Here is a 26779-nt window from a genome sequence, read left to right as displayed (position 1 = left end):
CAAAATGGCAGGTGGTAAAGGACAGATGTGAAAGGAGCTAGGATGCAAAGTGCTCAGGTTGACTTGGGTAAGTTGAGATGTCAGTGACCAAGGGCTGAGGTCATGTCTGGGGGAGTGGGGTTCTGTCAGAAGTTGTGAAAATAATGGTGCCAGGTCCAGTAAGGGCCAGATTCAACATGGACCAGGTGCAGGGTGGCAGGAGTGGAATTGCGTGAAAGGAATTGAGATTATATGTCCACCTGGATTATAGAACGTAGAATGTTCCAGTGCAGTATAGGCCCTTCGGCCCTTGATGTTGTGCCGACCTGTGGAACCAATCTGAAGCCTATCGATCCTGCACTATTCCATTTTCATCCATATGTTTATCCAATGACATTTTAAATGCCCTTAAAGTTGCGAGGATACTATTGTTGCAGGCAGTGCATTCCACGTCCCTACTACTCTGAGTAAAGAAACAACCTCTGACATTTATCTACCTGCCCTCAATTTAAAGTTATGTCCTCTCCTGATAGCCATCACCATCCAAGGAAAAAGAGCCTCACTGTCCACCCCATCTAACCCTCTGATTATCTTATATGTCTCAATTAAGTCACCTCTCAACCTTCTCTCAAACAAAAACAGCCTCAAGTCCCTCATCCTTTCCTCATAAGACCTTCCCGCCATACCAGGCAACATCCTGGTAAACCTCCTCTGAACTCTTTCCAAAGCTTCCACATTCTTCCTATAATGTGGTGACCAGAAGTGTACTCAAGACTCCAACTGCGGCCACACCAGAGTTTTGTACAGCTGCAGCATGACCTCATGGTTTTGAAACTCAGTCCATCTACCAATGAAAGCTAACTCAAAGTATGCCTTCTTAACAACCCTATCAACCTGACTGGCAACTTTTCGGGATCTCTCTGCTCATCTACACTACCAATATGGATTGCCTTGGATGTGTTTCTTGTGATAGGGGATGGTGTATTCAGGGCATGAATGGGTGAGTAACAGAGTAGGGTTTGTCAATGTGGGTGGGAATTTAGGTCGAGACAAACAGGGAGTAGTTAGTCTGAGAGATGAGAGTTTTGGGGTGAACTGCGTGTCAGTTTGATAGTTATTAAAGTTAAAGAGTACTTGTTAATTTCTCAAATCATATTGACGTAAATAGTCAGCTCAGTTAGCTGTAATGCTTCAAAGTCTCTGAACCTTAATGGTCCTCCATTTTTCAGAGGCCTCCAGAATTAAGATAATTATAAATTAGAAGTTTCAACTTCCAGCCAATTGGCATGAGGTCAGTTGTGAGAGCCATCCTCCCAGTCCCAGTGCCCAGCTCCTGCCTGTGCTGCTGCTGCTGCTGCTGCTGCTGCTGCAGTGACCTTCCTCCCAGAGAGAACATTCTGCCTTGTATTGATACATGAGGAAGGCTCACTGGAGCTGAACTGTTCACTCTGATTTCTGTCCAGATATACTGCCAGCTGTTGGGGTTTTCCAGCAATTTCTGTTTTTGTTTCTGATTTCCAGCAGCATGGTGCCTAGTGGGGCGGCACGCTGGTTCCATGGTTAGCATTGCTGCCTCACAGCGCTAGGGACTCTGGTTCGATTCCAGCCTCGGGTGACTATCTGTATCGAGTTTGCACATTCTCCCCATATCTGTGTAGGTTTCCTCCCAAAGTCCAAAGATATGCAATCTGGGTGAATTGGCCATGTTGTGTTCAGGGATTGGGAGGTTAGGTCCATTAGTCAGGGTTAAATGTAGAGTAATAGGGTAGGGGAATGGGTCTGGATGGGTTACTTTTCAGAGGGTGGGTGTGGATTTGTTGGGCCAAATGGCCTGTTTGCACACACTGTAGAATTTCAATGAATCCGCATTTCCTTGGTTTGTATTTTGTGAAACCTCTCTGCTCTTCACTTGCAATCCAGTGAAAGTGTCAGTTGGTGCGATTTTCAAACAATTACTGGTGGTGGATTCAGATGTTCTTCTTCCCAAATTATATGGTAATGGCCAAGGTAGAGGGAATGTTTCTGAAGAGGGAACCAATAGATCATGATCAGCACCTGGTAAGAAACAAAAATAACCGCCAGTTATACTGGAGACTTCAGCAGGAGCATACTGCCAAACGTTTACAGCTGAGGATACATTTGAGTAACTGATAAGGTCAAATTAACAGGAACTAATGTGCTCAATTGGTCATTCTATCCTAGAGACATTGTCTTCCCCCACGCTTTATGGTCTGGTCTCCTCCTGTCAGGACCACAGCACCGGTTCTGTGATCTTTGGTTGTTTGGCGATGGACTATTCCCCTGCCGTAACCAAGGTAACCTGGAAGAAAGGTGGGGAGCTAATCATGACTGGATTGAAGACTTACCCATCAGTGAGAAACTAGAAGGGAACCCACACCCAGAGCAGCCAGTTAACCCTGCCCGGGTCAGCGGTACATTGCCCCAACAAAATCTACTGTGAGGTTCAACACAGTGAATCACACAAGAGAAAAGAAATGTCATGTCCAGGTAAGTGTTGTGGGAACTGAGATAAACAGAACATCTGTGATTAACATGAAATAAGGCATTATTTATAACAGTTTTCACAGAATCACCTTAGAGCAGAGGAAAAGGCCCTTTGGTCACGGTGGTTAGCACTGCTGCCTCACAGTGCCAGAGATGCCTCCTTCTGATCCTCTATCTTATGATCTTGTGGTCTCAAAATGACATGGTCAAAATAGGCAGTGACCTTTACTTGAAAATAAATCAAAATTTGTTCAATACTTCATTCCCTGCTCAGGAATGACTTGTTAGCCTTGGGCTTTGTATGACACAGATTTTTTTTAATATCTGGTACTGAGCTCTTTAACTTCATTTATGGGATCAGACCACAGACCAAGTGGGTTTCATATTTGATTAACTGGGATAAACATGCTCTCACTGAGCTACTTTAAGACGCTCTCTGTAATTAGTGAGTGAGGCAGGAGAATAAATTCTGGTGGGAATGCTACACTTGGGATAAATGAACTAGGAATTCGAGACATGCTGATTCAGCCTGATTTGGGATGGAGATGTTTACACAGTGAGTATTGGACATCTGAATAAAACCTGTGCACATTTCCATCGAGTCTGTAGATTAATTTAAGATGCTTCTGCTTGTTTTTTTTGTTCAATGAAGAAAGTAAAAAATGCAGCTTGGTAAAGAAAGTGAATGTACAGACCAGTTATGACCTCATTGAATGGAGGGAAAGACTTGAGGGGATGGGTGTCCTTCATGATGTCCAGTGCTGCACTCAGTGTCTTGTTTTCAGATCTCCTCCCAATTCAGCCCACGAGGAATAACGTCATAAATTAGAGAATGATCTCACACCAATAATGCCAAGTTTTTTGATCACATTAAATATAATGAACAGAATTTCCATGGCCATTCACCGCTCCTGTAACACTTTGGAACCTCTGCAAATGCAGGAAGACAAAGACAATAATTAGGATTAATTACAATTTGTCCGAAATTCGGGATCTGATTTGGCACTCAGCGTGACCAGCAGCATTTGCACGTAGCGTTCATGAACATAGAAATGAACTCATTATATACAGATGACTCTTGTCCCAAGTATCAATAGATGGTCTTAAGTGAGAGACCAACTCTGAAAGAAAGGTAACTTCATGGATTACATTGTGGTATCTTCAATGATTTTACTTTATTCACAGGTTTCACTTGTTACAAAGCCAGTGTTCTTTAGGAATAATTACACAGGTTATGTTATAGGTAATCATGAATGCTTTCACAGATCAAAATACATAAACAATAGGAAGCATCATTTCAGCAATAGTTGGAAGTTGCCATTTCGAAGGTGGTTACTTCACCTTGTGAGGAAATAACCTGAAGAGTGGGTGTTTTCATCCTAAAGAGGCATTTTCCATTGATTTTGATTTCTGTTTCATAGGAGGTTCTGTGTGCCATGATTACACAGTTAAAATCCTCCCGCCGCCAGGAGAACAGGTCTTAGTGGAGGCGACGATGACGGTGACGGTAACCAGCATTGTGTCCAATCTTCCTTCTGGAGTCAGCGTCACCTGGATACAAGAAAAGAAGCCTCTGAAATTAGAAATTGCTGACCAGCCTGGACAGAATCCCGACAGCGTGTTCAGCAAATTAGACGTTTCTACTGAAGCCTGGCTGAGTGGCGTACCACAGAATCTACCGACTCCGCTGAGCGACTCCATCCACAAGGAGAAAGGTGAGCAGTGAGATTAAAACACAAAGGATCCCATGTATGATCCAGATCCAGTTACATCAATGGCAGGCTTTGATTGGTAATGAGCAAATACCGTTGGGAGCATTAATGATGCGTCTGATGGCAGGATAGCTAAGTAGCTGATTAAGAAAGAGACAGACCAAAGGATACTCTATTCTGGTTAAGTCAGACAAGGTGGGTAGAAGCCTGGGTTGTGAAGTCACCATCAGCAATGGCAAATGGCCAGAGTGTCCTCGTTGTGGGCTGGAAACATGGAGGCGACTTTCAAATTAAACTTTTTACATCTTTTACTGAACATCATGGATACCATTCTGCTCCTTTTAGATAATGAAAGTGAATAAATCCCAAATTAAAAATGGCATATTTTAATATTTAGTGAAATCGCGATATTGATTCTGGATTTTTATAGTTGATTTATATTTGTCTCAAATATTTTGCAGTGATTAATCCACGGGAGCCATCAGTGTCTGTGCTCCTGCCACCAACAGAAGAAATCTCCGCTGAAAGGGTTCTCTCCCTCACCTGTTTAGTGAGAGGTTTCTCCCCCCGAGAGATCTTCGTCAAGTGGACAAACAATGGCGAGCCTGTAAATCCCAGTAACTACAAGAACACCGAGGTAATAGCGGAGAGCGACATCACCTCCTTCTCCATGTCCAGCCTGTTATCCATTACAGCGGAAGACTGGGTCAGCAGTGCTTCTTACTCCTGTGTGCTGGGACATGAAGTGATTCCGTTGAAGATCATCAACAGAACAGTCAATAAATCCAGCGGTAAACTGAGTTTTGTAAACATTTCGCTTGCACTGATGGACACTGTTAATTCATGTCAATAAAAATCTCAGTTTCATTTAATAATTCAACAAAAGTAATAAAGTTTTTTTTCGTCCAGTTTTGAGTTAAATACACAACCGCTGAATTAATTGTTTCCTACTCTTCTATTCCATCTGTGCAGTTGAGATTAGATTAGATTCCCTACAGTGTGGAAACAGGCCCTTCGGCCCAACAAGTCCACACCTGCCTCCGAAGAGCAACCCACCCAGACCCATTCCCCTACATTTACCCCTGACTAATGCACCTAACACTACGGGCAATTTAGCTTGGCCAATTCACCTAACCTGCACATCCTTGGACTGTGGGAGGAAACCAGAGCACCCGGAGGAAACCCACACAGACACGGGGAGAATGTGCAAACTCCACACAGTTAAATTGGATTATTAACAGGTCTGGGAAGTAATGTCTTGTGCAGTTAATGTTGCTGCTCAGATACACCCTGGGTGAGAAACAGAGTAAAGCTCACTCATTGCAGGATTTCACCAAGTACCTTATCCAACCTGCCACCTCGTGCTCCCGCGAGGAGGTTGAGCAATTCATCAACTTCACCAACACATTCCACCCTGACCTTAAATTTACCTGGACCATCTCTGACACCTCCCTCCCCTTCCTGGACCTCTCCATCTCCATTAATGACGACCGACTTGACACTGACGTTTTTTACAAAAACGCCGACTCCCACAGCTACCTGGATTACATCTCTTCCCACCCTACCTCTTGCAGAAATGCCATCCCGTATTCCCAATTCCTCCGCCTCCGCCGTATCTGCTCCCAGGAGGACCAGTTCCACCACAGAACACTCCAGATGGCCTCCTTCTTTATAGACCGCAATTTCCCTTCCCACTTGGTTAAAGATGCCCTCCAACGCATCTCGTCCACATCCCGCAACCTCTGCCCTCAGACCCCACCCCTCCAACCGTAACAAGGACAGAACGCCCCTGGTGCTCACCGTCCACACTACCAACCTTCGCATAAACCAAATCATCCGCCGACATTTCCGCCACCTCCAAACCAACCCCACCACCAGGAATATATTTCCCTCCCCATCCCATTCCTCCTTCCGCAAAGACCGTTCCCTCCGTGACTACCTGGTCAGGTCCACGCCCCCCTACAACTCATCGTCCCATCTTGGAACCTTCACCTGCCACCGCAGGAACTGTAAAACCTGTGCCCACACCTCCTCCCTCACCTCCATCCAAGGCCCTAAAGGAGCCTTCCACATCCATCAAAGTTTTACCTGCACATCCACTAATATCATTTATTGTATCTGTTGCTCCCGATGCGGTCTCCTCTATATTGGGGAGACTGGGCACCTCCTAGCAGAGCGCTTGAGGGTACATCTCCGGAACATCCGCACCAATCAACCACACCGCCCCGTGGCCCAACATTTCAACTCCCCCTCCCACTCTGCCGAGGACATGGAGGTCCTGGGCCTCCTTCACCGCCGCTCCCTCACCACAAGACGCCTGGAGGAAGAACGCCTCATCTTCCGCCTTGGAACACTGCAACCCCAGGGCATCAATGTGGACTTCAACAATTTCTTCATTTCCCCTTCCCCCACCTCATCCTAGTTCCAAACTTCCAGCTCAGCACTGTCCCCATGACTTGTCCAGACTTGTCCTACCTGCCTATCTCCTTTACCACCTATCCACTCCACCCTCTCCTCCCTGACCTATCACCTTCATCCCCTCCCCCACTCACCCATTATACTCTATGCTACTTTCTCCCCACCCCCACCCTCCTCTAGCTTATCTCTCCATGCTTCAGGCTGTTTGCCTTTATTCCTGATGAAAGGCTTTTGCCCGAAACATCGATTTTGAAACTCCTTGGATGCTGTCTGAACTGTTGTGCTCTTCCAGCACCACTGATCCGGAATCTGGTTTCCAGCATCTGCAGTCATTGTTTTTACCTCTGAAATCGGACAATGTCCATTCTACGTTAAGGGTAGACCATGAGTTTTGAACTTCGTGTTCCTGATTCCCCGATTGGCCATTCTTACAAAATTTAGGCTAGAGTGTTGCTGGAAAAGCATAGCAGTTCAGGCAGCATCCGAGGAGTAGGAAAATCGACGTTTTGGGCAAAAGCCCTTGATGAAACGTCGATTTTCCTGCTCCTCGGATGCTGCCTGAACTGCCGGGCTTTTCCAGTACCACTCTAATCTAGAATCTGGTTTCCAGCATCTGCAGTCCTTGTTTTTATCCATTCTTACAAAATTCACGTCAGTTTTAAACTGCCACATTGCACCAATTGGAAACATAAATTTAAGAGACTTTTAATCTCTTAAAGAGATACCAATTGTAAAGAGTGCAGAGCAATTTGAATGTAAACTTTGTTTCTGGGAAACTGCCAGGATCTTGCCCCAGTGCATGAGTTGACAGAATGTATCTTCACTTTCACACCAAAGAGAACCAACAGATAAGTTGTTGTGGAGCACAGGGAAGAGGAGAGTGGAACGATGAACGGTCTGTACTCTTACTCCCAGTGCAGAGTTTTCACAGTAGAGGTCCTCTGTAATGTAACCCAGTTACTAACAGGAACATTCAGCTTCTTGCTTACTATTTGAAGATGTAAAATTTCCAAGCAAAATAATACCTTTGGGGCATGTTGGACATGCTTGGCCCTGTTAACAAATGATTAACAGTGACTCCCACAATCCGAAACTGTGTTTGCATCATCCCGATTTGTATCCCATAGTCTTGTCTCCATTTTCTGGAGGACATGGGATCAATTGTAGTATTCGAACACCCGATGTTGCATTGTTTAAAATACAGAACACGAGTCACTATTTTCTAATAAACATATTCAGAAATGTTATCTCTGGGGCAGTGGGGATTTGAACTCAGGACTTTTGTCTCAGAGACAGAAATTCTCTCACTGCAACAGAAGAGTTGCTCATAAAACGCTTATCTCTTCACGACGATGGGAAATGTTTCCTACAACACCAAGGTCAGATCCAATTGTGGGCAATCCATTAAAATTAGAACAATAAAATTAGAATAATAAAAATTGCAGTCTGGTATAAGAGCAGAAACACACACAGATACAGAGAGATGCTCACAAATGACACACGTAAAGACACATATACAGGCTCTCACCGAAAGACACATTTATGTACACACACACACACACACACACACAGATGTGCATTCAATAAGACGCCACATACGCATACACACACAGAGCCACACATGCAAATGATACTTGAACATTCAGCTAAGCTCTTACAAAAACTCACACGCACCGAAAGAAAAGCTCATACACAAATGAACAGGGGTACTCACACATAACCATGAAAAACATAGACACACGGTAACACACAATGGACACAAATACATATACATTCATACAGCACAATGCATACGGACATAGATACATGAACACAGATACAACATGCCCTCCTGCATGTCGACTCACACAGGCACATAAATGCACAGAGATAAACATTAATATCATTATTCTCCCATTTTCATAATCACAAACATATGATGACAGAGGCACCTTAATTATTTATTTTTAAACCACTTTGATCAGCACGTATACGCGGTCACACATATACACATATTCAGACACGCAAGTGCGCAGATCAACAAAACGTGGGGCATTTATTAAACAAGGATAATGGCACAAGCATCAGCAACCATCCACACACAATAACACAAACAAGCTGATCAGGATATGGTTTAGGATAGATTGCCACACAGGCAGACATCATCACATAAATATAAACATCCATCAAAACATGACGCTGCACGCTAACGTTTATTAAGCACAAACATGAAAATAACCTAGTGTAGGTAGGATCTGAAATAGACAATAAACACACATTTTAGATAGCACTAACGAAAAGTGAACAGTCACAAAGACATTACCAGATAAACATAGGCATCAACAAAGTGGCATATTAGCATGATGATGCTTATAATTGTGAACTGAACAAAATGCACGTGCACAAACATGTGAGCACACCAGCAGTAAAGGAGCATGAGTATGTTTATTCATGCACAGACTCCAACATGGGCAAGGGTGAAGTCAGAGTACCTCATAACCACATACACAAACATTAAAGGAAAACCATACACATCAAGCATAGATCAAATAAATTAAGGGACACATGAACAAAAACGTATTCCTAAATGTAGAGACCCGACAAACAAATATATGAAGCAATGTCCTTACTGTGGATGTAACTTATATTCATGATCTTCTAGGAGAAAGTAAGGACTGCAGATGCTGGAGATCAGAGCTGAAAATGTGTTGCTGGAAAAGCGCAGCAGGTCAGGCAGCATCCAAAGCATCCTGAAGAAGGGTTCATGCCTGAAACGTCGATTCTCCTGCTCCTTGGATGCTGCCTGACATGCTGTGCTTCTCCAGCAATACATTTTCAGCTATATTCATGATCTGCCAAGCAATTAGCCACCAATAACTAAAGATGAAAATCACATTTGAATTTTTATCCAATGATGGCCACAATTTTCAACTAATTTGCTGTCACAGCCTATATTTAAAATATAATGATATAATTAAAATAATCGTTCCTAATAAGCATTCCTCAAATAATAATATCCTTCAATAATAGATTAAAAGAAAAAAATAATTTAAGATGTTCTGACAAGCACAATGAAGAAATAAAATGTGCAGTTAGTATTTGCAAGTTCTTGCTGAGAGTCAATAATGCCCTAATAGATACAGATAGTCACATTTGAGAAACATCTGACTGCGTTATGAAGATGTAATGGTCTCTAACTACATGACTTGGATGCAGATAGATCGGACTGGATCAATAAAGTATTTAAGTGCGTCCTCTCGGCTTTATATTTGTAGATTCAATAGATCGCACCTGGATTGAAGATTATGAGGATGATAATGGCAACTGCTTCCACATTCATCACCCTGGTTTTCCTGAGTGTTTTCTACAGCGCTGCCGTCACCCTGGTGAAGGTGAGAATAATCACCTCTTTCACACGCCAAGCAGCCCAATATGTTTTGTGAAATCTCTAAGTATGAATAAAAATTAAAACGGGAATGCCCCTGACCATAAACATCTACGTCATTGCTTTCTCTCTCTTTTCCAGGTTAAGTGAATGAGTTGTGGACCCCGTCGGTTTTCCTGATCTGCTTATCAAGGTCTCTGAATTCCCAATCTACAATCTGTCCTGTTGCTGACTCTAACAGTGAGATCACTTCAGTTTAACAGCGTGTAACTGAGACAATTTTTGATGGATTGTCCTTTTTACTTTGATATCGTTGAGATGGTTGTGGTTGGAAGAATTTGTAGTTTTCCAGTTGTTTGAAACCTATTTATTTTGTTTTTATTTGTTCCTTATCCAGAATGGTTGCCTACCCTTTATGATGAGCCTTTGTATTCCCTTTCTGTTGACTGTTACAGATGTACAGAAAACTCAGCTCACAGCACACACGATCTCGTCTCAATGTGGCATCCAGTCTTTGTATTCACTTCTGTTAACTTTAACATAAATTGTTGGATAAAAATGCTCTCTGAGCATTTTTATCAAGATTTCTTCAAGGTTAATAAATCTTGAATGAATGTGCACTAACCTTGAGTTTGCCTAATTCTTTCTTCAAGGCCAGTCAGTAATAATACATTTTCCCACGTCCCACTCCTTTCCCAGCCAAGTACTTTCACTTGTTCTGTTTGGTTGTGTTTCATCCAGTCATTTAGGCTAATACTGCGTCACCATGCGGCTCACTAATGTCAATGTATCTTTCACACGGTCCGCCTTCTGACACACTCCAGAGGCAGAATGATCAGTCAGCATTTCATCTTATGCACCAAAGGTACTGACTGGCCTTGGGTCACATAATGGTACAAATGAGGAGCTTTGCTCCACCAGAAGCCTATAAAAGGCAGGCAACGGAGTTTGAAAGTTTACTCTGCTCTGTCGAAACGAAAAGTCCTCCCAATGTGGGGACAGCCTGGGTTAGTAAGGCAGAAATTGCCACCTAAAGCGCCCAACGAAACATTCATCAGCAAAACGACAACCTTCAGTCAGGTATTCAGGCACAACACGTGCACAATCCCAGGGTGGATTCTCAGAACTGGAGTGTTTCCTCATACGTAAATCTCATGGAGCACAAATCCTGGAACTTATTTGATACAGCACACCTGTCAAGTCCCAGGAAATGAGGCTGAGTTATATCTGATACAGGAATATTACTGAACAGCAACCCTCAAAAAGAATAAATCAGAGGTCGATGTCGATCAGGCAAGGCAGAGCTCAGAAGTACTGGAAATATTCAACCAGTGGATTCTATATGATGCAAGACGGAATTGAGAACCAATCGTAGCAACTGCTCACAGAGTCTGGAAACTATCAGCAGAGGAGAAAAGTCCATTTCTCAAAGTCAGTGAAGTCCATCATCCCGGGAACAGTGTTGTGAAGCGGTTGCGCAGCCTGTCTCATAGATTTACATTTTTTCAATACTGTGGCACCTGAAACTGGATGCAATATTCCAGGTGAGACAAGCGACTGTTTTATTTCAGTTTAACATAATTGCTTTGTGTTTGTTCTCTACAGCGTTATTGATGAAGTTGTGTTGATTTGCTCTTCTGTCCACATTCCCTGATTAGTGCACATATACATGGAGGATCCTCTGCTCCTGCACCCCTTTGGGTTTACACCCTTACTATTCGATGTTCCCCTGAGCTCATCACAAAACAAAGAAGCACGTCACCCCTCCCTGAGACTGAGATCTATCTGACACACCAATATTAATGAATAACAACCCTCAAACATTATAAATCACAGGTCGATTTCAATCAGGGAAGGCTGTGATCCGAAGTACTGGAAACTTTGCTGCTTTCCATGTCCTTTCCCACAAACCCTCAATAAGACTTTGAAGCTCTTAGCTGTTCTTCCAATATCCTAATATTTTACTTTAAATTGTTAATATTTTTCTGTAATTTTGCCTTATAGACCAAAGCACAGGTTGAAACAATAAGAACTCCAAACACTGAACTCCAAGAACATACACAATAAAACAACCTACATTCTGAAACGGCTAACACCCATGAACAGATGGTTGACAAGTATAAAACAGCCATGGTCTTAATAGCTTGGATGCTGACGAATTTGTTAAGTGTTCAAGAAAAGTTTCCTCATTAATATGTCGATGTAACTACCACAGAAGGAGCAAAACCTGACCTACTCTTGTGACCTATGGCAGGGCAAATGACTGAAGTGTCAGTAGCGGAACAGTTTGGTGCCAGGGATAATAATTTGATTAGTTGTAAAGTATCTATGGAAAGGATTGGCATTGTTTACAAGATAAAGTTCTTAATTGGACTCAGGCAAATGTTGATAGTATGATACACAAACTTTCAAGGGTTGCTTGAAGTAGACTGTTTGCAGCTAAAGTGTTGGCCAGCAAGTGGGAAGCTTTCAGAAATAAGATAACGAGAGTTCACAGGCATTATGTTCCCGTTAAAGTGAAGGTAAGGCTTGAAAGAGGTGGGAACACTGGAGGAATAAAGATATTGAGGCTCTGGTTAAGAATAAGAAGCAGTCATATGTAAGACATAGATAACTGAGATCAAGTGAATCTCTTGAAGAGTACAAGAGGTGTAGGGACATTCTAAAGAGGGAAATGAGGAGGGAAGAAGAGGAGTATTGGATAGCCTTGGTAGATAATGTAAAGAACAATCCAAAGAGCAAAGGAATAGAGTCATAGAGATGTACAATACGGAAACAGACCCTTTGGTCTCACTCGTCCATGCTGACCAGATATCCTAAACTAATCTCGTCCCATTGCCAGGACTTGGCCCATATCCCTCTAAATCCTTCCTATTCATATACCATTCCAGATGTCTTCTAAATGTTGTAATTGCACCAGTCTCTGCCACTTCCTCTGGCAGTTCATTCCATACACACCACCCTCTCCATGAAAAGTTGCCCCTTAGGTCCATTCAACTTTTTCCCTTCTCCCCATAAACCTATACTCTCTAGTTCTGGACTTGCTCATCTCAGGGAAAAGATCTTGTCTGTTTACCATATCTATGCTCCTCATGATTTTATAAACCTTTATAAAGTCACCCCTCAGCCTCCAGGGAAATCAACCCCAGCCTATTCAGCCTCTTCCCATATTACTGTACGTGGCTGTGAATATGTAACAGCCAAGAGGGATGGCTTCACAGATCATGCTGCGTTTTATACAAATGCTGGGGGTTTTTCGTAGCAGTTGGTTTAAAATCGTGGATGGGTGCCTTTTTAATTTGATACCAGGAGCACAGAAAGACATGGGGAAATAAACTACAACAAGAAAGGAAATGGTCAAAAAGTAATTGCACTATGGATAACCTCACCATATGATTCATGTAAAATAAAATTCCTGCTTTGACCTTGCAGCTAATTGAGCCTATTAATTATTCCTGTGTTTGTAATAATTTTCATCTATCCATCATTCTACATTTAATTGTCATCGTTACCATGAGGATTACTGCACCTCCCTAAGGACTTAACTAAAAATTCAAAATAAAGTAAAAATGTAAATTAAATATTGTCTCTCATTATTACAAAAAAAGCAATACAATGACATCAAATTGGAAGAGAAATGTGATAAGATAGTCAACTTTGAGGACTGCAAGAAGTTGCAAGAGGTCATTAATCAATTTACAGGATGGTCGAATAATTAGCAAATGAAGTTCCACACAGATAAATATAAGGTGTTACATCTTGGTAGGAATAATGTGTAGGCCACTTATTTGAAGATGCACATCTAAGTGGGGGAGATGAATTAAGGGATCGTCTTTGTGGTAAAAAGGTAATTCCATCAGTCACTAACAATTTCACCACAAGTTCTGCAGGCCATAAAAAACGCAGACAAAGCTCAAAGGTTTATCTCTAAAAGGTTACATTTGAAAGTAGGGTCCCTATAAAAATGTGGTCAACAATAATTTAGAATATTGCCTGCAGTTCCAGTTGGCATGCTATAGATTGGATACGGTAGCACGAGAGAGAGTGAAGAGAAGGTTTCTAAGAATGATACACAAGTTTCTGGCTGTGTATGTCCAGGAAGAAATGTCATGCTATTCAGTTCTCTCTTGAAAAGAAGGCTGACGTTTCTAAAATTATGAAATGTTTTGATAAGAGAAGGTACAGAGAAAACATTTCCATTCATTCTTTAGCTACCTTTTCATTGTTCAAGACTAACGATGACTTTTGGATTCCCGTTTAATGTTAGTTGCCAGTTTCATTTACTTCTTCACTTCCCCTCTGAACTGCCTATATTTAGTTCGGTTCCCACTGACATTATCAATAATCCTCATCCTTTGTTACATCGTGCAGGGAATTAGGGTTTTGTTTTTGCCACCATTTCCTGCTTGTGGAAACACTAAGACTGTAGCTGAACAATCTCCTCTTGGAGGACAGACTATTATTTCATTGTAGTTTTGCCCAAACTTATGCTCAAATGTACTTGCTGCAAATGTCCTCTTGCCACATTGAAATCGGCCCTCCTCCAATTCAGAATTCTTCTGGATTGTTCCTTGAGCATTTTATACCCAAGCTAAAATCTTATGATACAATGATCAATGGTTCCTTAAATGATCCCAATCAGGTATTTAATATATTTTACACATATTGTGTGTGCATGCAAATTATGAAGGTGGGAGTGTAGGTTGAAGAAATTATTAGGATTCTGAACTTTATATATAGGACCTTCACATGCAAAATATGGAAGTTATGATAAATGGTTATAAAATGTCCCGCTTTTCCCTCATGCCCACTATTTATGCAGCATGCTTCAGGAAGGGATTTGAGAGGATGCAGAAAAGATTCTTGAGATGAGCAACTGGATAAACGTGTGGAAAGATTGAAGAAGCAAGGGCTGCTCTTTATGGAGAAGGGAAGACAAAGAAGACATTTTATGTGTGTTCAAAATCATGAGGGAGTTGGATAGAGCAGGTAAGAACAAACAAACAATCGGTGGCTCAGTGGTTAGCACGACTGCCTCACAGTGCCAGGGCCCTGGGATTGATACCAGTCTCAGGTGGCCGTCTGTGTGGAGTTTGCACATTCTCCCAGCGTCTGCATGGCTTTCCTCCGGCTGTGCAGGCCATGCTAACTTGCCCACAGTTCATGGATGTGTAGGTTAGGTGCATTAGTCAGGGGTAAATGTAGGGGAATGCATCTGGATGGGTTACTCTTTGGAGGGTCGGTGTGGACTTGTTGAGCCAAATGACCTGTTTCCACACTGTAGGGCTTCTATTTAAAAAAAGCCTTGAGAAGAAAAGGACACTGATTTAAGATGATCAGCAAAAGAAAAACAACAGTTTGGTTGGTTTTTGTTTAAAATAACATAGTTCCGAACTGGAATGCTCTGCTTAATAGAGTAGTGGTGGAGACAGCTTCAACTGAGGTCTTCAAAAGGGAGCTACAATTTTCTGAAGGAGACGTTTTGCAGTAGTACTTAGTAGAGAGACTTGGGAGTGAATGGAGGCAAGTTCCTATTTGAGAGCTGGTACAAACACAATCAAACCATTGCCTCCGAGCTGTTACCATTGATAGTTGTATAACATTGTACAAACTGCCAGCTCTCCAGCTATTTCCTAAAGGTTTGCCATATTCTGAAATATGACGAACTTAGTCATGCATGGAACTAAAGTTACTTTGCAAACACTTCACTTGATCCTGGAGAACCTGTATTCCCATTTTCCTCACCGTTTGCACTGACAATGTTTCCAGAATAGCAATTATGCCCGAAGTAATTTAACATTAGTAAACTTATCCAGAATTAAGTCCAAAGCAATTTAACAACAAAAAATCACAGACTTGAGATTCAGTATTTCAAACCTGGTCAACTAGTTTTCTTAAGTTAGTCAATGACTGTGTAAAGATTAGAGTAGTGCTGAAAAAGCACAGCAAGTCAGGCAGCATCCGAAGAGCAGGAAAATCGATGTTTCAGGCAAGAGCCCTTCATCAGGAATGACTGTGTAAGATGGTCATGTTGGTATAGGGTTCCTTTGACTTCCACAGGATGTCTACAGGACATGACGATGAGGCAATACCTGGGGTTGGGGCGTGGAATAGACAGTACAGAATAAAAAGAAGAGAAAACAATTTCTTCAGTATGTCACCCTTGTTTATAGCTGTTTGTGGGCTATGCAAGATCTTCACACTGAAAGACAAGCAACATTCAACTGACCATTGAAAAACTTTGGATGTTTTATGCTGATTCAACATTGTCTACTCTCTCAAAATAAGCCAAACATTTCAGAACCAGTCAAGTAGTTGTTTTCTGAAATTGCTGTAGCCTGGATTGATGCCTCCCTGAGGCAATCCTGGCATAATTTTACAAGAACTGCCAGCAGTTCCCTTTCATATTATTGGATCCCAAATACACAGCAAGTTTAATCTGATATCAGACCAAACTTATTTGCCACTTAGTTTCCTTTAGTTTCTGACAATCTTCGGTTTCCACCTACTTCACAGGGTGAGCTATCGACATTTTCACAGCTGCAACTGGTCATAAAGTACCAGTTACAACATTTTAAATATGTGCATGATCACAAAGTTAATATTCGGTACTTCTTATCAACATCCAGATTTTTGGCTGAGGGCAGGAGCTGGTGGCTGGGGAGTAAAGAGGTCAAACGAAGAACCTCTGTACTGAGACGGAGGGAAAACATCCCAAATGCAAGGATTTAAGTTTCATTTCCTTATCTTGGAAAAAGAAACTCAAGTTCTTTATAAACTATTGCTAATTTAACCCTGAACTTGTAACTCAATGTTTGATTCAGAATGTAATATAGTAATTTCTCATTGCTCAAATTCATTGATGGTGCATGTCATATTAGTCAGTATTGGCTGTTCTGCTGAAAGGAGAATTTTATTTCTTTTACTTTTCTGCTGCTTTAATAATTCTACGTTTAGTGAAAGATCTGGCCATAATAAACCCAGGAGTAATTACAGGTCTCTGACCCAGAGCAGTGTAATGACCTCAGTATTTAGGCTTCTATTAATTGATGACATCAGTGAAACGGTGTGGATGTGATGTTCCCTCTATTAAATTCACCATGAAAGCACTTTATAAGCTTGATTCAAACAAATAGCCATTAACTGGGAAAATGCCTGACTCCATGGATACACAAGACAGCTGGCCAGCACAGATTATAAAAAATACAAAGTATTCAATGGAGATATTCCAAAGCTCGGAGACCAGGAGCAGGTCACACTCGTTTTGTTTTATATCATATATTTTTATTAAGAAAAAATAGATTTTTAAATATTGCAACAACTACAAAACAATGCAATTCAAAACAGTACAAAAATAGTACAAAACTAAACCCAAATAATAAAAAAGAAATTCCCCAACCCACCCTCCTATACGAATGTATAAACACATATAGAGAAGTATAAAATTTAAAAGTAACCTAAACTAGCTATTTAACTAACTAAATAAATACCTAAGAACAAACAAATAAATAGTAATAACTCAGCCCAGCCAAACAAAACACTCATACATTCACAGTTCCTCCTCCCTGGATATTGGACTCATGAAACACAATCGTTACGGCTATATAAAAGCCCTTGTTAGTGTGGCAGATAAACCTGTGTCCAGGTATTTCAAAAGGGGTTGCCATGTCTTGTAAAAATTCTCAGTTTTGTGGTGTACCATATTTGTGAGAAAATCCAGGGGAATGTGCTCTATAACAATCTTCCACCAACCTGACAGGCCTGGGGGGTTTTCTGATATCCAACCGAGCAAGATATTCTTTCTTGCACAGAACGTAAGAATATTGAAAACTTTTCCTTATGTGAGTTTGCAGGAAATGCAATGGGTAGGCCCAAAAGGAGCGAAATAGGGTCTTTCTCCACCCCTACACCTAAAATCCTCTCCATTGCACCCACCACAGCGCTCCAATATGTTTGAAGCCTGTCACAAGACCAAAGACAAAGGGTAAGAGTACCCGTCCAGACCTTGCACTTGGGACATGCTGAAGATACCCCTGGTTTAAATTTTGACAAACGGTCTGGGGCTAAGTGGACCCTGTGGAGAATTTTCAACTGTAAAGCATGGGTCCTATTGCAAATTGATATCTTCCTTGCATTCTCCCAAATATCCTCCCATGCCTCTGAAGAAACTTCAACACCCAGCTCTCTTTCCCACATCTTGCAGAGTCGATCAGACGCATCTGAGGTGGCACCCACCAATTGGTGATATAGAGTACTGACAGAGAGTGTACTCTTCGCCCTTAGTACCCCTCTTTCTATGTCAGATTTGTAGGGATCAGTCAAAAGTGTGGTATTTTTTTGAATAAAATCCCTAACTTGAAAAAAACGAAAGAGGTCTCTATTAGGTAACTCGTATTTCCGTACTAACTGATCGAAGGACATCATTACATCTCCCTCAAGTAAATCACCCATGCAAGATGTACCCCTAGCTGCCCAACGTTTAAATCCTGAATCTATCATACCCGGTTGAAAACTCGGCATACCCACTAAAGGTGTAAACAAAGATGTTTTGCCAATATTACCTTCCCTCTGCCGAATTGCCCTCCATGCTTTAACAGTATTGATGACTATTGGGTTATGGCAATATTCCCTAACTGTCCTCACTTTGTCCAAAAACAGCAAACTGGTAAGGGGGCACCTTGCCTGGGAGACTTCGCTATCTAGCCATATTGAAAGAGGGTCCCCACAAACCCAATCACTTACCTAGGTCAAAAGCGAGCTTAATTGGTAATTTTTAATGTCTGGAAGGTCTACTCCCCCCAATCTGTGAGGCAACTGCAGTTTGGCTAATTTAATGAGGGGCCGTTTACAGTGCCGGATAAAGGAGCTGAACCAACCGTTCAGTCTCCTGAGTATTTGTTTATTGAAAATCAGGGGGAGCATCCGTATAGGTATAGCAAACGAGGAAGAATATTCATCTTAATAAGTACAATCCGACCCAACTATGAGACTGGAAGTGCCTCCCATCTTTGGAGATCTTGTTTAATTTTTTCAAATAATTGAGTAAAATTGGCTTTGAACAGCCAATCCAGAACTGGAGTAATGAATATGCCCAAATACACAAACCCCCCCTGTGACCACCTAAATGGGAATCTATAGTCACTCTCAAGAGCCAACTCTTTCGTAAGACCACCCATAGGCATAGCCTCTGATTTAGCAAAATTAATCTTATACCCTCAAAAGGTGCCAAACATGTGAATGCATTGTATCAGGCAAGGCGCTGAGACTGCTGGATCTGTCAAGAAAATTAGAACATCATCTGCATACAGCGAGATCTTATGTAATTTTGACCCCACTTCTGGAGCTGATATATTGAGATCCCCACGAATGGCCTCTGCCAACGGTTCAATCACCAACGTAAAAAGTAATGGTCAAAGGGGACAGCCCTGCCGGCTGCCTCCAGAAATATTAAAATTGCTTGATCGTAAAAAAGGATTCCATTTTGGCCTGCCCCTCCTCACACTTCTCAGACTGATATAACTTAGAGTAGAATCTCTGGAACGCCACATTAATCTTTTTAGAATCACATGTTAGGTTCCCAGACCCTTCCCTAATTGCTGTAATGGTTTGTGGGGTACTTCTCTTTCTGGCAAGGTATGCTAAGTATTTGCCTGGCTTGTCACCATGCTCGTATAACCTTTGCTTTGCAAAAGCCAGCTCCTTCTTTGCCGTCTGCGTGAGCACGGAATTTAGTGTAGACCGCAGTGCTGTAATCCTCTGTAGTTTGACCAACGAGGATCTGTCTAAATAGGCCTTCTCGGCTGCCGTCAGCCATGCTTCAAGGAGACGTTGCTGCTCACCCTTCTGCCGCTTCCAACTGGTGGAATATGAAATAACTAACCCTCTGGCAGAAGCTTTGGCAGTTTCCCAGAGAACAGATGAGCTATCAACCCAGCCTATGTTAATGTGTAGGAATGCCCGAAATTCCCGAGAGAAATACTCCACAAGCTTGCTGTCCACGAGAATAAAGGGGTCCATTCACCAGTACCTTGAACCCAATGTAACATCCTTAATTTTAACCATGAGGTACACTGGAGCATGATCAGAGATGGAAATATTACCAATCGTACAGGATGCCACCAGATCCAGGGTTACCGCAGGGGTCAGAAAAAAATCAATCCTCGTGTGACATCTATGTGGATTGGAGAAAAATGTGAAATCCCTACCTGAAGGGTGGAGACGCCTCCAGACGTCCACCAACCCTAATTCCCCACACAGACCCAATAACTGTTTAGTTTGTGCAGAGGGTATTGAGGGACCTTTAGGCAACCTGTCTACTGTGGGGTCCATGAGGCAGTTAAAATCTCCCCCCATAATGATGTGCCAAGGCTTGAGACTTATCAGTTTAGAAAAAGCATCTAACAAGAATTTAAGAGGATGAGCTAGGGGACAATAAACATTAAAAGTGCCATATTCTTCCCCATTTATCAAGGCTTTAAGAATTACAAACCTCCCGTATGTGTCTTTAACACATTCCAACAATTTAAATGAGAGATTTTTCCTTACCAATATAGCCACTCCCCTACTTCTGGTATTAAATTATGAAAAATAAACTCGGTCAAAGCCATTCTGCTGTAATTTCAGATGCTCCTTGTCATCCAAACGTGTCTCCTGTAACAGAGCAATATCCACCTGCTCCTTTCTAAGACTCAAGAGTACCTTCTTCCTCTTAATTGGTGAGTGACTTCCCTTGATATTCCAGGTACATCATTTCATAAAATCATTAACCATAATCTTCTGCAATTACATTTAAATTCCAGAGAGGAGGAACCCGAACCACAAATTGCTGAGCCTTAGTGTTGCATGGTCCACAAAATATAAAAACTACATAAACTAAAACCACTACATTTAACAAACATACAAAATTATTAAAAATAAAAAACAACAAAAACTAGAAGACAAACCAACATACAAAGCGCCAATAGCGCTGAGTAGGGGAACTCACCCCCTGCCCGGAGGGGGCAACTACCCCTCCCAAACTGCATATAAATAGGCATCTAGCCATCTCAACCACCTTCACTTCTCCCAGCTAGAGCCACATTGCAAGCACAAGCTAAAAAGTATAAACACCCCGTAGAATATCAATATGAATAAAAAAACATTCTTTCATAAACAAAAAGGGGGAATAAATACCCAACCCATCCTTTGGTACGTTCTAACTTAGAAATTTAAAATGTTCATCTTGACCACCGCCAGACATAGTTTGAACCAAATTATAATCAATAGAGGAAAAAAAGGGGAAAAACAAAGCTCCAACCGGATTTCCTCCATTTCTTTTACAGGATGATAAATGCATACCCAAGCAACAATATTTATACATACTACAATTGTTTAAATTAGGTTAGTTTGTCCACAAAGTCTCTTGCCTTCTCCAAAGAGTGCATGGATCCATCTAAGGTGATCCGAAGCACTGCCGGATATCTCAGGGAGTACTGAATCCCAAGCTCCTTCAATCTTCTCTTGACACCATCATACAATTTTCGTTTCTGGATCACCGCCACTGAAAAGTGCTGAAAAAACATGATCTTAGGGCCCTCGTAAATTAGGGCCTTTGGATCATTCCCCTGGAGTCAGGAAGCCTCCATGATTCTCTCCTTATCCTGGTAATGATGGAACTGCACCAGGAAAGGACGAGGGCGTTGACCCAGACCTGACCTCCGTGCTGTGACCCGGTGAGCCCTCTCTATCTTCAATCCTCTCATGCCAGTCTCCAAGTCAAGGAATTTCGGAAGCCAATCTTCAACAAATTCCGCAGGCTGCTCACCTTCCTTACCCTCAGGCAGACCGATGATCTGAACGTTTTTTCTCCTGCCCCTGTTTTCAAGATCATCCACTTGGTCACGCAAATTACGAACCTGCGTCTTCAGGGCTTGGATCTCTTCCTTGAATGAACTGGCATCAGCTTCCACCACTGTGACCCTGTGCTCCACCTCATCCGTCCTCTTCTCCAGGTCTCCCAGCTGCTGCTCATGCTTCTGCAGCATGAGAGAGACTGGAGCCAGCTTCTCTTCAATCTGTTTCCCCAACACCTCACAAGATTTCGAGAGCTGGTTCACCAGGTCCTGGAGAGTAATCGGCTCCGAGGCTGCTGCAGGCTGAGCTGCAGGCCCGGTCTCAGATGCTCCTCCTCCCTTTTTAGGCATTTCTGGACAGCTGAAAATACAGGTAAGTCAATTTTTAAATGTTTCTTGGGGCTTCACAATCTTTCCAACACCCCAAGAAATCCTGATGACCTGGGTTGGGTGGGTTAAAGGACCGTCCTGCTCCTGCTGCGATGTGAAGCTCTGCAGTGTGATCTTCTCAGATCGACGCCATCTTCGATCCCCAGGTCACACTCATAATTGTAGCCATACTTCTTCAAATTTCACCAAACTCTGGAGACCACGGCAATGAATTTGGAGGAACTTTGGGGTTAGGGAGGTGGTGAGGACAAGTGGAAAGAGGAACAAAGAGAAGCGATGAGGTGGGGTGAAGGAGAGGAGCCATTTCTTCAGTTTTTTCACTTTGGCAGCATTGTCCAGAAATAGAACCTCAATATTGATCAGCAAGTAATTTCCCATCTCAGCGTTTTGGATGCTTCAATGTTGGTGCTATTGTTTAAGACAACTCTGTCTCTAATATTAAACTCTTAGGGAGGCAGTCCAGCAGCCTCCTTAATGTGGCTGCTGTTGTCTGGACTGGCGTTCATTGTATTGCGCGGAACATTTTGAAGGAATCAATGGTTCTCCAACATTCCCTTTTCACACAGCTGTATTGCAAACGAAGCATAATTAAACCGCATCAAAATCCGATCAAACCAAACTTGCTTCCTCATGGTTGGACTCAGGTCTGGCAAACTTTGATTCCCATCCTCCTGACAATTAAAATGTCCCCAGCCACAAGTCCTCATGGAGCACAAATTAAACAAAGCAGTTACACCAATAAATGACTTGCATCTTATGAAAATATGAAAATCAAAAGGCTCTATTGAGTTGATACAGCATTTTTTAAAAATCACTCGAAATCACCAGGAATAATGCAAATATTGGGAGATACTGAGATCTGGAATGGTGGTGTTTGGGAGACGCTGTGATCTGGAATGGTGGTGTTTGGGAGACGCTGTGATCTGGAATGGTGGTGTTTGGGAGGCGCTGTGACCTGGAATGGTGGTGTTTGGGAGACACTGTGATCTGGAATCGTGGTGTTTGGGAGACACTGTGATCTGGAATGGTGGTGTTTGGGAGAAGCTGTGATCTGGAATGGTGGTGTTTGGGAGACGCTGTGATCTGGAATGGTGGTGTTTGGGAGACACTGTGATCTGGAATGGTGGTGTTTGGGAGACGCTGTGATCTGGAATGGTGGTGTTTGGGAGACGCTGTGATCTGGAATGGTGGTGTTTGGGAGGCGCTGTGACCTGGAATGGTGGTGTTTGGGAGACACTGTGATCTGGAATGGTGGTGTTTGGGAGACGCTGTGATCTGGAATGGTGGTGTTTGGGAGACACTGTGATCTGGAATGGTGGTGTTTGGGAGACGCTGTGATCTGGAATGGTGGTGTTTGGGAGACGCTGTGATCTGGAATGGTGGTGTTTGGGAGACACTGTGATCTGGAATGGTGGTGTTTGGGAGACGCTGTGATCTGGAATGGTGGTGTTTGGGAGACACTGTGATCTGGAATGGTGGTGTTTGGGAGACGCTGTGATCTGGAATGGTGTTTGTTATAGCACTGGGAGATGTTTTCAAGAGGAAGTTCCTACAGAAATCTTACAAGAAACTGCTTGCTCTCCCTAAATTCCTTTAACATCACTTTTTGTTAAAAAAGTCATTTTCTAATGATATAACTGCAGTATATGCTGATTTTTTTCAACTTTCACACAGGTTTGCAGGACACCATGGTCTGTTCTTTTTTTGAGGAATAGGGTGAGGGGAGGTGGGCCATGCAATAGCATTGGCAAACAAAGAGTTAAGTAGTCAATGTCTTCCATATGCCTACCCTCATTGTTTAGAAATGAACAACTGAAGACCTGAACATTGATGGGCAAGAAATATTGAATTAAAGACTATGTGTTAATGCATGGTCAATTATTCACTGGCAAATAACTGGGAGGTGGGAGAATTGGTAAAATGACAGGGAGGGAGTCTGGCACCTTCCCATTGCTAAGCCATGCTGACATAGACCAGTTCTCTTTGACATCTTGACTCTCCATGAGCCCTCATTTCCCTGATTGCGCCCACCTTTGCAGTCTCAGCGATGGTCAGTATGATTAGAAGGGCTCACTAATGTGCTGATCTGTCCTCCCTCTTACTGGACTAGCAGATCTTGAAACTCAGCCGTACCATCAACTGATGAGTAACCCTGGCAAGAATCTCTTCATTGGTCACTGTTGGCAACATACCATCCTTGGCACAGGCCAAAGCCTCCAGGTTTCAGTCCCAGCATCAGGTCTGCCGCATTAACTGCAAGCTTCCACCTAAAATGTCATTTTACAACACTAACGATAGAGCAAAGATTATATGCCAGTCAATAATTTATTTACTGTAAAAGAACAAACTGTGGAAGTTGACAATCTGAAAGAAATGCAGAGGTTGCTGGTGAAACTCAACATATTTTGCATTATCTATGGAGAGAAAGCAGAGTTCACGTTGAGTCGTGACCCTTCTGCAGAGAGACCTGAAGTTCTGAACATGAGTCATTCAACTAAAAACATTAACTCTGCTTTCTCTCCACAGATGCAGCCAGACCTGCTAGCTTTTAGTAGACAGTCACACATTGTGTTCAGCTTACTTTTCAATGACCTCCTCAGTTTCTGGAGAAGCAGAATCACCAGCTCCCTTGCACTTTCAACAGTTTATGTTTTAAGAGATGCAAATGGTCATCAAGTGCTATTAAGTCAATTTAAGCAAACATTAACGTGCAGAATAAAAACATTTTTATAAACTTGAATCGGAGTGTCAGGATGTCAAGCCACTGACAGTCAGGCTGGAACATGGAAACGAAGGATGTGACAAACCCATTTCTTCAATACTTTACACGTGTTGCATAGTCTATAAAAGTCTCAGATAAAGAGCTTAGGGCAATTATAGAATGGCAACTAACTGTCCAATTTCTCCAGTGAAGAGCTTTGGATACTGGATCTACACACAGGATTGAACTTTCCTCATCAATGGATATTGGCTCAGCAATTGCAAACAGTAATGGTGGCACAGAAAGGTTTGCCATTCTGTTATCGTTCCAATTACACCATTACCTCTTTAGATTGGGCCATTTCTTTCTTGGAATAGTGACCCAGCAACAGCTTCTTGATCAGGCCACATCAGCAGCATGCCAACATTAATGGTGCCATCATTCACAGCAGCACGGCTCCAGCTCTCAGTCCATTTTGCTGCAAAAGTCTTGTTTGAAAAAAACACCACAATCCAACTTCTAGGAAAAACACACACTTGGGAGGCAGAGCCCAGCAGGTTCTGTAATCTGCTAACTATGGCCTGGAATAGCGTATTTGACATTATTCCTGCATGTATGCAGAAGGAAATGCCTACATAACTTCACAGGAATTGCTGGTTCTCCAGCAATAACCTTTATTCCAAATACAATATTAATCAGTAATTAAATTGTACTTTGGATCAAACTGACACTTCAATTTCTTCAGTTGTTCCTGACAGACTATCAGTTTTATTTCCATCGCAGTTTGGATTTTCACACTTAAAATGCCTGCAATTGGTCATAATAGATAAATGTAGTTATTTAAATGAGTATTGCCTCCATCCCACAATTAGAACATAGAACATAGAACATAGAACAATACAGCACAGAACAGGCCCTTCGGCCCACGATGTTGTGCCGAACTTCTAACCTAGATTAAGTACCCATCCATGTACCTATCCAAATGCCGCTTAAAGGTCGCCAATGATTCCGACTCTACCACTCCCACGGGCAGCGCATTCCATGCCCCCACCACTCTCTGGGTAAAGAACCCACCCCTGACATCTCCCCTATACCTTCCACCCTTCACCTTAAATTTATGTCCCCTTGTAACACTCTGTTGTACCCGGGGAAAAAGTTTCTGACTGTCTACTCTATCTATTCCTCTGATCATCTTATAAACCTCTATCAAGTCACCCCTCATCCTTCGCCGTTCCAACGAGAAAAGGCCGAGAACTCTCAACCTATCCTCGTATGACTTCCTCTCCATTCCCGGCAACATCCTGGTAAATCTTCTCTGCACCCTCTCCAAAGCTTCCACATCTTTCCTAAAGTGCGGCGACCAGAACTGCACACAGTACTCCAGCTGTGGCCTAACCAAAGTCCTGTACAGCTGCAACATCACTTCACGACTCTTGAATTCAATCCCTCTGCTAATGAACGATAATACTCCATAGGCCTTCTTACAAACTCTATCCACCTGAGTGGCAACCTTCAAAGATCTATGTACATAGACCCCAAGATCCCTCTGTTCCTCCACCTGACTAAGAACCCTACCATTAACCCTGTATTCCGCATTCTTATTTGTTCTTCCAAAATGGACAACCTCACACTTGGCAGGGTTGAACTCCATCTGCCACTCCTCAGCCCAGCTCTGCATCTTATCTAAGTCCCTCTGCAGCCGACAACAGCCCTCCTCACTGTCCACAACTCCACCTATCTTCGTATCATCTGCAAATTTACTGACCCACCCTTCGACTCCCTCATCTAAGTCATTAATAAAAGTTACAAACAGCAGAGGACCCAGAACTGATCCCTGCGGAACTCCACTTGTAACTGGGCTCCAGGCTGAATATTTACC

General features: G+C 42.5%; 1 pseudogene; it reads right to left on the bottom strand.

The window, feature by feature from the left end:
- Window positions 1–3924: 3924 nt before the first annotated feature.
- On the bottom strand, window positions 3925–25678 carry LOC148136036 (uncharacterized; annotated as a pseudogene).
- Window positions 25679–26779: the final 1101 nt, after the last annotated feature.

The sequence above is a fragment of the Chiloscyllium plagiosum genome, unplaced genomic scaffold, assembly GCF_037043375.1.
Source record: "Chiloscyllium plagiosum isolate Xiang-an unplaced genomic scaffold, Cpla_swu_hap1 HiC_scaffold_47, whole genome shotgun sequence".
NCBI lineage: Eukaryota > Metazoa > Chordata > Chondrichthyes > Orectolobiformes > Hemiscylliidae > Chiloscyllium > Chiloscyllium plagiosum.
This window is presented reverse-complemented; position numbering and strand designations above follow the sequence as displayed.